Source organism: Ranitomeya imitator, chromosome 1 (genome assembly GCF_032444005.1).
Source record: "Ranitomeya imitator isolate aRanImi1 chromosome 1, aRanImi1.pri, whole genome shotgun sequence".
Lineage (NCBI taxonomy): Eukaryota > Metazoa > Chordata > Amphibia > Anura > Dendrobatidae > Ranitomeya > Ranitomeya imitator.
This window is the reverse complement of record NC_091282.1, coordinates 273529817-273544426: the sequence shown is the minus strand read 5'-3', so window position 1 is coordinate 273544426 and position 14610 is coordinate 273529817. Positions and strand designations below refer to the sequence as shown.

Genomic DNA, 14610 nt, shown 5'->3' with positions numbered 1-14610 from the left:
TTAAATATCTTGTAAAATTCCCTGAACTCCCCCAAATCTGCCACTTTTTACTCTTTGTGCGGTGTCGCTTCATTGCAAACATACTAACATTTCATTCTTCACAAGTGAAGTCTCTGCTTGCAAACCAACTGGCTGTTTCTTCACAGTCTTCTTGTGGGATGTCCTCTTTCACCCCTCTCTTCCAGATACTGTCCATCGCATTTTGGCAGCGGATCTAGCAGTCTTTCAATCCCAGATGCTGCTATGATTGCCAGCATCTTGGAGAGAGGGGGGAAAGTGCACACCCCTTGAGAAGACTGAAGAAAGGACAAGTTGGTCTGCAAACAAGCTAACTCAATTTTTTTGCGCAAATGACAGGTACTCTTTAATTATAACACTACTGTGCCAAAAATGGTCTCCACTGAAAACCTAATTGCAGTAATGGGTGGAAACAAATAAAATGTTTAAAGTGAGCTTGTCAGGTTATTCCAAACTACAGGCATTGATAATTCATTGTGGACCAGCCCCAGTGACTAGTCCTCTAGGTCTTCCCGATTTAGGGAATCTGTCCCCGATTTAATCTGCTCACTTTGGGTAGTTTGCATCACCTGACACCTTTCATTTTTAATACTTTGTACTCACATAGTTTAATATATACAGCATTCTGCCATCTATATATATAATTGTTTAAGGGTTTTTCTGTCTGTCTGTCTGTCTTTCTGTCTGTCTGTCTGTCTGTCTGTCTGTCCTGGAAATCCCGCGTCTCTGATTGATCGAGGCCGCCAGGCGATGGGCACAGCGACGATGATGTCATAAAGGACGCGTCTGATTGGTCGAGGCCACACAGTATCGACGTAGATGTCATAATGGTTGCCATGGCGACGATGATGTCATAAAGGTTGCCTCGACCAATCAGCGACGGGCACAATCTGCCGCGAATTCTGGAATCATCATTGTCCATATACTACGGGCACATGCATATTCTAGAATACCCGATGCGTTAGAATCGGGCCACAATCTAGTTAACATATAAACAACCAAAACCAACTAAATAACTACAATAGAAAGTACCAAAATGTTAAGATGCAAGTATATAAATTCTCAGTCAAATTGTACAGAGATATAGTAAAACTTCACTTTGCAGGTCCTGGCTTTGAAGTAGACAGAAGATAATTGTTTTTTTTTATTTCTACTCCATGAAAGTATATAAATCTGCTAAATGAAAACTTGTATCAATTGATTTAAACATTATTAAATCTCGTAGTCATGACAGCAAGTGTTTTTCCCAGATTTGCATTGACACAAGCTCAAATCATAACTTATTCAAGGTTATATTCACATGTGCATAGCCAGACAATTGCAGTATATGCTTATGTTCATCATACACTCGTATTAAAAGAAAAAAAAATACAATACACGAAGCCAGGGCGTGAACAAAGAACTTTGGTGCCCTAGGCAGATGAAGTTAATGGTGCCCCACCGCAAAGCAAAGAATGTCTCAGGGACTAAAGGCCCCTTCACATTAAGCGACGCTGCAGCGATACCGACAACGATCCGGATCGCTGCAGCGTCGCTGTTTGGTCGCTGGAGAGCTGTCACACAGACAGCTCTCCAGCGACCAACGATGCCGGTAACCAGGGTAAACATCGGGTAACTAAGCGCAGGGCCGCGCTTAGTAACCCGATGTTTACCCTGGTTACCATCCTAAAAGTAAAAAAAACAAACACTACATACTTACCTAACGCTGTCTATCCCCCAGCGCTGTGCTCTGCACTCCTCCTGTACTGTCTGTGTGAGCACAGCGGCCGGAAAGCAGAGCGGTGACGTCACCGCTCTGCTTTCCGGCTGACCGACGCTCACAGCCAGTACAGGAGGAGTGCAGAGCACAGCGCCAGGGGACAGACAGCGTTAGATAAGTATGTACTGTTTGTTTTTTTTACTTTTAGGATGGTAACCAAGGTAAACATCGGGTTACTAAGCGCGGCCCTGCGCTTAGTTACCCGATGTTTACCCTGGTTACCAGTGAAGCCATCGCTGGATCGGTGTCACACACGCCGATCCAGCGATGTCAGCAGGGAGTCCAGCGACGAAATAAAGTTCTGGACTTTCTTCAGCGACCAACGATCTCCCAGCAGGGGCCTGATCGTTGGTCGCTGTCACACATAACGATTTTATTAACGATATCGTTGCTACGTCACAAAAAGCAACGATATCGTTAACAATATCGTTATGTGTGAAGGTACCTTAAGGTAACAGGACCCCTAATGCACATCCCTCTTTCCCTTTGATGGGTTAGGTAGTACACTCTTATGACCACTTCCACTAGAATTGTTACCTTTCTCACAAAAAATGTTATCAAAAGTAAAAAACAGATTATGTACTTTAGGGATGTGACTTCACAGGGAGTGCAATTTCAAAGTTAAATACAAAATCAATAATTTTTTGTAGACCATTAACAAAATATTGTGGAAAAATAGCTATAGTCATCCATGTTGTCCAATATTTTAAATGTAGGACCCAAGGCTATTTATGGAAACTAATAAAGCGTTTCTATATTCAGGGCCATTTGGTTTTTATTAAGGTGTCCAGCATTTGACAAATACCCTAATGGAAAATAAACGGACTCCCATTATAAATAAAGGGAGTCTCTGGTGGTGTATTCCAGTTCTGGTGACAAATTCATGTAGTGATGGTTGTTCTGGTGCTGTATTCATGCAGTGATGATGATTTTGGTGATATATTCAGCAACAGAAGCATCATCAGTACATAAATATGAAGCTAAAATTATCATCAGTACATAATTAGAGCACCAGAGCTATCAAAAGTACATGAATATGAAACATCATTAGTAAATAAATACATCACCAGAAACACCATTAACCCCTTTACCCTCAAGGGTGGTTTGCACGTTAATGACCGGGCCAATTTTTACAATTCTGACCACTGTCCTTTTATGAGGTTATAACTCTGGAACGCTTCAACAGATCCCGGTGATTCTGACAATGTTTTCTCATGACATATTGTACTTCATGATAGTGGCAAAATTTCTTTAATATTACCTGCAAAAATTTGTGAAAAAAATGGAAATTTGGCGAAAATTTTGAAAATTTTGCAATTTTCCAACTTTAAATTTTTATGCAACTAAATCACAGAGATATGTCACACAAAATACTTAATAAGTAACATTTTCCACATGTCTACTTTACATCAGCACAATCTTGGAACCAAATTTTTTTTTGTTAGGGAGTTATAAGGGTTAAAAGTTGACCAGCAATTTCTCATTTTTGCAACACCATTTTTTTTTAGGGACCACATCTCATTTGAAGTAATTTTTAGGGGTCTATATGATAGAAAATAACAAAGTGTTACATAATTCTAAAAACTGCACCCCACAAGGTGCTCAAAACCACATTCAAGAAGTTTATTAACCATTCAGGTGTTTCACAGGAATTTTTGGAATATTTAAACAAAAATGAAATTTAACTTTTTTCACAAAATATGTACTTCAGCTCCAATTTGTTTTACTTTACCAAGGGTATCAGGAGAAAATGGACACCAAGAGTTGTTGTACAATTTATCCTGAGTACGCCGATATCCCATATGTGGGGGTAGACCACTGTTTAGGCGCACGGCAGAGCTCGGAAGGGAAGGAGCGCCATTTGACTTTTCAATGCAAAATTGACTGGAATTGAGATGGGACGCCATGTTGCGTTTGGAGAGCCCTTGATGTGCCAAAACATTGAAACCCCCCACAAGTGACACCATTTTGGAAAGTATACCCCCTAAGGAACTTATCTAGATGTGTGGTGAGCACTTTGACCCATTAAGTGATTTACAGAAGTTTATAATCAGAGCCGTAAAAATAAAAAAATCATATTTTTTCACAAAAAATATCTTTCGCCCCCAATTTTTTATTTTCCCAAGAGTAAGAGAAGAAATTGGATGCCAAAAGTTGTTGTACAATTTGTCCTGAGTACGCTGATACCCTATATGTGGGGGTAAACCACTGTTTGGGCGCATGGCAGAGCTCGAAAGAGAAGGAGCGCCATTTGACTTTTCAATGCAAAATTGACTGGAATTGAGATGGGACGCCTTGTTGCGTTTTGAGAGCCCCTGATGTGCCTAAACATTGAAACCCCCCACAAGTGACACCATTTTGGAAAGTAGACCCCCAAAGGAACTCATCTAGATGTGTTGTGAGAGCTTTGAACCCCCAAGTGTTTCACTACAGTTTATAATGCAGAGCCGTGAAAATAAAATAAAAGATTTTCCCCAAAAAATTATTTTTTAGCCCCCAGTTTTGCATTTTTTCAAGGGTAGCAGTTGAAATTGAACCCCCCACAAGTGACTCCATATTGGAAACTATACCCCCCATGAAACTTATCTAGATGTGTTGTGAGAACTTTGAACCCCCAAGTGTTTCACTACAGTTTATAACGCAGAGCCGTGAAAATAAAAAATCTTTTTTTTCCACAAAAATTATTTTTAATCCCCCAGTTTTGTATTTTCCCAAGGGTAACAGGAGAAATTGGACCCCAAAAGTTGTTGTCCAATGTGTACTGAGTATGCTGATACCGCATATGTTGGGGTAAACCCCTGTTTGGGCGCATGGGAGAGCTCAGAAGGGAAGGAGCACTGTTTTACTTTTTCAACGCAGAATTGGCTGGAATTGAGATCGGACGCCATGTCGCGTTTGGAGAGCCCTTGATGTGCCTAAACAGTGGAAACCCCCCAATTATAACTAAAACCCTAATCCAAACACACCCCTAACCCTAATCTCAATGGTAACTCTAACCACACCCCTAACCCTGACATACCCCTAACCCTAATCCCAACCCTATTCCCAACCGTAAATGCAATCCAAACCCTAACCCTAACTTTAGCCCCAACCCTAACCCTAACTGTAGCCCCAACCCTAACGGTAGCCCTAACCCTATCCCAAACCCTAACCCTAGCCCTAACCCCAACGGGAAAATGGAAATAAATCCTTTTTTTTTAATGTTTTAATTTTTCCCTAACCAAGGGATTGATGAAGGGGGGTTTGATTTACTATTTATAGCGGGTTTTTTAGCGGATTTTTAGGATTGGTATCTGTCACACACTAAAAGACGCTTTTTATTGCAAAAAATATTTTTTGCGTTACCACATTTTGAGAGCTATAATTTTTCCATATTTTGGTCTACAGAGTCATATGAGGCCTTGTTTTTTGTGGGACGACTTGACATTTTTATTGGTAACATTTTCGGGCACGTGACATTTTTTGATCGCTTTTTACTCCGATTTTTGTGAGGCAGAATGACCAAAAACCAGCTATTCATGAATTTCTTTTGGGGGGGCGTCTATACCGTTCCGCGTTTTGTAAAATGGATAAAGCAGTTTTATTCTTTGGGTCAGTACGATTACAGCGATATCTCATTTGTATTTTTTTTATGTTTTGGCGCTTTTATAAGATAAAAACTAGTTTATAGAAAAAATAATTATTTTTGCATCGCTTTATTCTGAGGACTATAACTTTTTTCTTTTTTCACTGATGATGCTGTATTGTGGCTTTTTTTTGCGGGACAAGATTACGTTTTCAGCGGTACCATGGTTATTTCTATCTGTCTTTTTGATCGCGTGTTATTCCACTTTTTGTTAGGCGGTATGATAATAAAGCGTTGTTTTTTGCCTTGTTTTTTTTTTTTTAACGGTGTTCACTGAAGGGGTTAACTAGTGGGACAGTTTTATAGGTCGGGTCGCTACGGACGTGGCGATACTAAATATGTGTACTTTTATTGTTTTTTTATTATTATTTAGATAAAGGAATGTATTTATTGGAACAAATTTTTTTAATTATTATTTATTTAGGAATTTTTTTCTTTTCACACATGTAATTTTTTTTTTTAACTTTTTTACTTTGCCCCAAGGGGGAACATCACAGTAAAGTGACAGATCGCTGAGCTGACACTTTGCTGTGCACTGTGTCAGATCAGCAATCTGAAATGCACAGCAGGGAGGCTTCCCAGCGCCTGCTCTGAGCAGGCTCTGTGAAGCCACCTCCCTGCAGGCCCCGAATGCAGCCCCGTGGCCATTTTGGATCATGTTTGATCACAGTGTGCCGGGGGGTAATGTGCCGGGGGCGGTCCATGACCACTCCTGGCACATAGTGCTGGATGTCAGCTACGATAGTCAGCTGACTCCCGGCTGCGATCGGCCGCGCTCCCCCCGTGAGCGCAGCTGATCGCTCTGGACGTACTATTCTGTCCTTGGGAAGTAGGGCCCACCCCACATGAACGGAATAGTACATCCAATGGTAGTTAATACATGAATGTCACCAGGATCACCATGAGTACATGACTTCATCACCAGAACAACCATGAGTACATGAATGCATCATTCATTATATTCACCATCAGTACATGAATACATCAACAGACCCTCCATCAGTACTTGACTGTCTCCAGAACCACCATCAGTAAGTTAATGCGTCACCAGAACTTCCTTCAGTACATGAATACATCACCAGAACCACCATACAGTCATGGCCAAAAGTATTCACACCCCTGCAATTCTGTCAGATAATACTCAATTTCTTCCTGAAAATGATCGCAAACACAAATTCTTTGGTATTATTATCTTCATTTAATTTGTCTTAAATGAAAAAACACAAAAGAGAATGAAGCAAAAAGCAAAACATTGATCATTTCACACAAAACTCCAAAAATGGGCCAGACAAAAGTATTGGCACCCTCAGCCTAATACTTGGTTCACAACCTTTAGCCAAAATAACTGCGACCAACCACTTCCGGTAACCATCAATGAGTTTCTTACAATGCTCTGCTGGAATTTTAGACCATTCTTCTTTGGCAAACTGCTCCAGGTCCCTGATATTTGAAGGGTGCCTTCTCCAAACTGCCATTTTTAGATCTCTCCACAGGTGTTCTATGGGATTCAGGTCTGGACTCATTGCTGACCACCTTAGAAGTCTCCAGTGATTTCTCTCAAACCATTTTCTAGTGCTTTTTGAAGTGTGTTTTGGGTCATTGTCCTGCTGGAAGACCCATGACCTCTGAGGGAGACCCTGCTTTCTCACAATGGGCCCTGCATTATGCTGAAACATTTGTTGGTAGTCTTCAGACTTCATAATGCCATGCACACGGTCACGCATTCCAGTGCCAGAGGCAGCAAAGCAACCCCAAAACATCAGGGAACCTCTGCCATGTTCGACTGTAGCGACCGTGTTCTTTTCTTTGAATGCCTCTTTTTTCTCCTGTAAACTCTATGTTGATGCCTTTGCCCAAAAAGCTCTACTTTTGTCTCATCTGACCAGAGAACATTCTTCCAAAACGTTTTAGGCTTTTTCAGGTAAGTTTTGGCAAACTCCAGCCTGGCTTTTTTATGTCTCGGTGTAAGAAGTGGGGTCATCCTGGTTCTCCTACCATACAGTCCCTTTTCATTCAGATGCCGACGGATAGTACGGGTTGACACTGTTGTACCCTCGGACTGCAGGGCAGCTTGAACTTGTTTGGATGTTAGTCGAGGTTCTTTATCCAACATCCGCACAATCTTGCATTGAAATCTCTTGTCAATTTTTCTTTTCCGTCCACATCTAGGGAGGTTAGCCACAGTGCCATGGGCTTTACACTTCTTGATGACACTGCGCACGGTAGACACAGGAACATTCAGGTCTTTGGAGATGGACTTGTAGCATTGAGATTGCTCATGCTTCCTCACAATTTGGTTTCTCAAGTCCTCAGACAGTTCTTTGGTCTTCTTTCTTTTCTCCATGCTCAATGTGGTACACACAAGGACACAGGACAGAGGTTGAGTCAACTTTAATCCATGTCAACTGGCTGCAAGTGTGATTTAGTTATTGCCAACACCTGTTAGGTGCCACAGGTAAGTTACAGGTGCTGTTAATTACACAAATTAGAGAAGGATCACATGATTTTTCAAAGGGTGCCAATACCTTTGTCCACCCCCTTTTTTATGTTTGGTGTGGAATTATATCCAATTTGGCTTTAGGACAATTCTTTTTGTGTTTTTTTCATTTAAGACAAATTAAATGAAGATAATAATACCAAAGAATTTGTGATTGCAATAATTTTCAGGAAGAAACTGAGTATTATCTGACAGAATTGCAGGGGTGTGAATACTTTTGGCCATGACTGTAAGTACATGAATATTTGACCAGAACAAGAGTAATTGAACCTCTATGCGGATGACACTCAGATCTACCTCTCTGGCCCAGATGTCACCTCCCTGCTGTCCAGAATCCCATAGTGTCTATCAGCCATATCCTCCTTTTTCACCTCTCGCTTCCTAAAACTCAATGTAGACAAAACCGAACTCATCATCTTTCCTCCACCTCGCATATCTCCCCTACCCGATTTATCTATTATGATACACGGCATCATGCTCTCTCCCGCACCTGTAATCCTCTGCCTCGGAGTAACTCTCGACTCTGCCCTGTCCTTCAAACTGCACGTCCAAACTCTTGTCACCTCATGTCACCTCCAACTCAAAAATATTGCCAGAATCCGTCCCTTCCTCAGCTTTCAATCTACTAAAACTCTTGTGTATGCCCTCATCATCTCCCGCCTCGACTACTGCAACACCCTCCTCTGTGGCCTCCCCGCTAACTCTCTTGCACCACTCCAGTCTGTCCTCAACTCTGCTGCCCGCCTAATCCACCTCTCTCCCCTGTTTCTCCCCTCTGCAAATCCCTCCACTGGCTCCCAATTCCCCAACGAATACAGTTCAAACTAACACTCATCTACAAAGCCATCCACAACCAGTCCCCTCCCTATATCTCTGAACTAATCTCCAATATCTTCCCTTATGCAATCTTTGATCCTCGTAAGACCTCCTATTCTCCACCACACTTATTTGTTCCTCACACAACCGCCTCCAATATTTCTCCCGAATATCCCCCATCCTCTGGAATTCCATGCCTCAACACGTCAGATTATCCACCACCCTCGGATCCTTCAGACGGAACCTGAAAACTCATCTCTTCAGGAAATCCTACAGCCTGCAAAAACCATTCTGCTGCCTCACCACCCTCCGAGCTGCCGCCTCACCAACACCAGAGCTGCTGCACCCCCGACCTTCTGTCTGTTCCCCATTATCCCGTAGAATGTAAGTCCGCAAGGACAGGGTCATCTCCCCTCTGTACCAGTCTGTCATTGTAAATTTGTTTACTGTAAACAATATCTACAACTCTGTATGTAACCCCACTGAACAACCCCTCATCTTATTCCCCCCTCTACACAGCCTTTCAATTTATTCCTCCACCTGCACAGCCCCTCAGTTTATCCCCCCAGAAACTTTCCCACGCTACAGTTCATATGAGTTCATGCAGCCAGGAGGCGGAGCTCCGTTCCCTGCTTTTCATTCATTCCCCAGTCTTTTACAGCCTGGAGTGGCCGCATTAGCAGCACTCCCGGTTGTAAATGTATTTAACCCTTTGAGATGGATTGCTGCGTGGGACATGACTGTACGGTGGACAGGTATGGGATATTGTTGCTTTTTTATTTTGCTTTTTTTTTTCAGAAGAATGAGGGCTTTGCTTTGGATTGAGCGTACAACAAAGATGGTAAAACCTGTGTGTTTCTTTCTTTCATTAAAAGATTTTATTCTTAAAGTATATATGTATTTTTAACCCTTTTCTAATATTGGATTAATAATGGATAGGTGTCTTATTGACACCTCTCAATTATTAACCAGGCTTAATGTCACCTTACAATAGCAAGGTGACATTAACCCCTTATTACCCCATGTGCCAATGCCACAGGGCAGTGGGAAAAGAGAGGCTAAGTGCCGGAATAGGCGCATCTTACAGATGCGCCTTTTCTTGGGTACTGGGGGCAGTTGTTTTTAGCCAGGGGGGGGGCAGTAACCATTGTCCCTCACTAGGCTATTAATATCTGCCCTCAGTCACTGACTTTCCCTCTCTGGCAGAGAAAATTGTGCAGGAGCCCACTTCAGTTTTTTCTGTGAATTAACCCTTTAATTTAACACCTACAGCTCCCAAATGTTACACACACACACTACTAACATTATTAGGGAGGGATATATAAAAATCTAACGGATATGAAATGGTTTACTTTATGTTAACCATGTTTCATATCCTGTCGGGTTCAGTAATGATTTAGCAAATGCCAACAATTGAATTACCGGCTTTTCTGCTATCTAGCTCTGTATTAAATATATATATATATAAATATATATATATATATATATATATATATGTGTGTGTGTCAATGACATATACAGTGGGGCAAAAAAGTATTTAGTCAGTCAGCAATAGTGCAAGTTCCACCACTTAAAAAGATGAGAGGCGTCTGTAATTTACATCATAGGTAGACCTCAACTATTGGAGACAAACTGAGAAAAAATAATCCAGAAAATCACATTGTCTGTTTTTTTAACATTTTATTTGCATATTATGGTGGAAAATAAGTATTTGGTCAGAAACAAAATTTCATCTCAATACTTTTTAATATATCCTTTGTTGGCAATGACAGAGGTCAAACGTTTTCTGTAAGTCTTCACAAGGTTGCCACACACTGTTGTTGGTATGTTGGCCCATTCCTCCATGCAGATCTTCTCTAGAGCAGTGATGTTTTTGGCTTTTCGCTTGGCAATACGGACTTTCAACTCCCTCCAAAGGTTTTCTATAGGGTTGAGATCTGGAGACTGGCTAGGCCACTCCAGGACCTTGAAATGCTTCTTACGAAGCCACTCCTTCGTTGCCCTGGCGGTGTGCTTTGGATCATTGTCATGTTGAAAGACCCAGCGACGTTTCATCTTCAATGCCCTTGCTGAAGGAAGGAGGTTTGCACTCAAAATCTCACGACACATGGCCCCATTCATTCTTTCATGTACCCGGATCAGTCGTCCTGGCCCCTTTGCAGAGAAACAGCCCCAAATCATGATGTTTCCACCACCATGCTTTACAGTAGGTATGGTGTTTGATGGATGCAACTCAGTATTCTTTTTCCTCCAAACACGACAAGTTGTGTTTCTACCAAACAGTTCCAGTTTGGTTTCATCAGACCATAGGACATTCTCCCAAAACTCCTCTGGATCATCCAAATGCTCTCTAGCAAACTTCAGACGGCCCCGGACATGTACTGGCTTAAGCAGTGGGACACGTCTGGCACTGCAGGATCTGAGTCCATGGTGGCGTAGTGTGTTACTTATGGTAGGCCTTGTTACATTGGTCCCAGCTCTCTGCAGTTCATTCACTAGGTCCCCCCGCGTGGTTCTGGGATTTTTGCTCACCGTTCTTGTGATCATTCTGACCCCGCGGGGTGGGATTTTGCGTGGAGCCCCAGATCGAGGGAGATTATCAGTGGTCTTGTATGTCTTCCATTTTCTAATTATTGCTCCCACTGTTGATTTCTTCACTCCAAGCTGGTTGGCTATTGCAGATTCAGTCTTCCCAGCCTGGTGCAGGGCTACAATTTTGTTTCTGGTGTCCTTTGACAGCTCTTTGGTCTTCACCATAGTGGAGTTTGGAGTCAGACTGTTTGAGGGTGTGCACAGGTGTCTTTTTATACTGATAACAAGTTTAAACAGGTGCCATTACTACAGGTAATGAGTGGAGGAAAGAGGAGACTCTTAAAGAAGAAGTTACAGGTCTGTGAGAGCCAGAAATCTTGATTGTTTGTTTCTGACCAAATACTTATTTTCCACCATAATATGCAAATAAAATGTTAAAAAAACAGACAATGTGATTTTCTGGATTTTTTTTTCTCAGTTTGTCTCCCATAGATGAGGTCTACCTATGATGTAAATTACAGACGCCTCTCATCTTTTTAAGTGGTGGAACTTGCACTATTGCTGACTGACTAAATACTTTTTTGCCCCACTGTATATTTATATATCTACCTATACTATGTGTAGACATTTATTTTATCTAATCTAACCTGTCAGTGTGATTTTACTGTACAAGTCAAGTCACACTAATAGTTTTTCTCGCACTTTCATTGGTGTTTCTCGCCCGATATACGGTGAAAATCGCAGCATGCTGCGATTTCCCTCGCACGTATAATACGGCCGAGAAAACAACGGATGATAGGAGCTGCCCCATAGATTAACCCATTATCTACCAATGTCCTTTTTTTGGAACGCCTAATCTTTAGCTTCTAGCAACTAAGATTTTTTAATTTTTATAATTAGGTCCAATTTTTTGTGTTGTGTTTGTAAAATGAATGTTTTCAAAATAGGAAATCATGTAATTGTCATTTTTAATTGAATATTGGGACGCCCTTTTCTGAAAAATCCGTACTTGTAAAAATTTTGCAAATTATGTTTCTGACTCATTAGGACCCAATTCATTAAAAATCTGTAATTTAAAAAAAAAATGAAAATTGTTAATTTGGCAAGTAATGGGTTAACATTGGTCTGAGTGCTACGCGATTTTTTTTTATCGCATAGCACTCGTCCGTATTACGGTCTAGTGTGACTCCGGCCTAAAAAGTGGTGATTTATCCGTCACTTGAAAAACACACATCCGTATTATCTGCTCATCTGAACAAGCCCTAAAAGTAAAGATAAATAGCTCAGAAGAGAGCAAAGGCCGTATTCACACATGGTTGTATTTAGGCCAGCATGTGGGCACTGCAGCCTTGCAGCAGTGGGATCCTGGGTTCAGATCCCACCAAGGACAACAAATGTAAGGAGTTTGTATGTTCTCCCCGTTTTTGCGTGGGTTTCCTCCAGGTTCTCCGGTTTCCTCCCACACGCCAAAGACATACTGATAGGGAATGTAGATTGTAAGCCCTAATGGTGACAGTGCCGATAATGTCTGTAAAGTGCTGCGGAATAAGATAGTGCTATGTAAGCAAAGCATAATAAATGAATAAATAAATATTGGGTATTAGTATCAAAACAAGCATCTAATTCTGATTTTGGTTTTAAAACATTAATGAAATATACTACTTAAATCTGCAAAGGAGGTTTCTGAATAAAAAGTATTTTGAGAGAACAAGGCAGTTCGTGTGTTAAAACCTCAACTATTCAGAAGCAAAACAAATTACCGTAATATATGACTGTGACCCAGACTAGTTGTGGTGATTTTTTTTCTGTTTTTGTGGTCCGCGCCACGCTAGTTCCGGTGTGACCCTACTCTCTAAGAGCTGCTTCGCTGCAGGTGCTTCAATTATAAAGTATTAGCACAGCGCAAGGTTTCCACTTGTAACAGCGCATGAATATAATAATCATAACTAGCGTTGGCCCGTTGCTAATACATTTTCTATGGCTGGGAATGGGATATTTCTGCGTTTCCTTTGATAAGATGGATGATGAATTGCTTTTTATAGCTCAAAGCCGGTTCATACAATGATTCCATTTTTGGTGTCTGGATCTGTCATATGCCCACTAAAGGCAGTAAAGCGTGATCTCTCAGATCTGCAATCTCATCAGCAGGGAACCAAATGCAAACAAGCAAAGCCGCTGCTCTGTGATATATATTTGTCACTAAGCATGTATATAAACACACATCCACGAGGGAACATGGAGGAGAATGCTGAACAGCCCTCCGAAAATGAAATAATGATAAGCAAGTAATTGAAGTGTCTGAAAAACAAATTATGGATTCCCCACGTAGTAAAGTTAGTGTTCCCGCATTGAAGAATGGTATGAATAGGTTAGATCTCTTACAAGGTGCAGAAAGCTGGATTATACTGTATATTAAGAAGAGGAAGCCGTCCTGGTGAAATATAGTGGCAAACATCACTTTATAAAGCAGTATAAGGCTGCAATCCATGACAAGAAAAGCTTATCTACCACATTGTCACAGCAGAAAAAAACACCCATGTCTCGTGGTTGTAAAAGTGTCAAAAAACGATAATTTGGAGAAAATGAGCAAATGCAGAAAAAAGGATTTCCAGTCTTATATTCCAGTATTCCAGAGAGAAGAAGAAGACGGGCATTGACAATGCTTCTATTTCCAACCATTGTTAGAAGGTAATTTCATGTTAGACTTTTTTTTTTGCAGCTACTTTGCCACTTCTGTTGATAAGATACTGGCGTTGTATCATGGACACTGTGATTTTATCGTAAGTGGAGGGATTTTATCATAAGCACATTCCCATAAATTGTTCTAAATTTGCACAGAAAGAAACTGGATGTCTAGTAAAAAAAAGTGTGTTCAATTCAAAATTCTTTCTTTAAGGCCTCATTCAGACATTCACGAGTCATGTACGTGTTTTATCTGTGCTTATGATAGATAAAACATGGACCGGTATATGTGTCTGCTCAGTCACGAGTCCATTTCTATTCTTTGCCGATTTAGTCATCTGCCCAAATCACAGAGAATTGTTAGGTGTTGATCTGGGTCACAGTACGAATCTATGGGTCTGTGAAAATCATGGACAACAAATGTACGGCATCAGTATTCAGTCCATATTCTCTCCGTGATTAAAGTTGAAATGTATAGAAGAGCATTTGCATTTTTCTTTTCATCAGTGAAAATTACCAAAGAAATGTCGATGGTAAAACTTGACACTGACCAAACATTGATGATAAAAACTGACACTGACCAAACACTGAAGTAACACTGATGGTAAAAACTGACACACTGACCTAACACTGATGGTAATAGCTGACACACTGACCTAACACTGATGGTAAAAACGGACA

General features: G+C 41.1%; 1 protein-coding gene across 1 annotated transcript in view; it reads right to left on the bottom strand.

Moving 5' to 3' along the window:
* ADGRD1 (adhesion G protein-coupled receptor D1) overlaps window positions 1-14610 on the bottom strand; it is a 1443566-nt gene that overhangs the window by 1179306 nt on the left and 249650 nt on the right. The window lies entirely within an intron of this gene.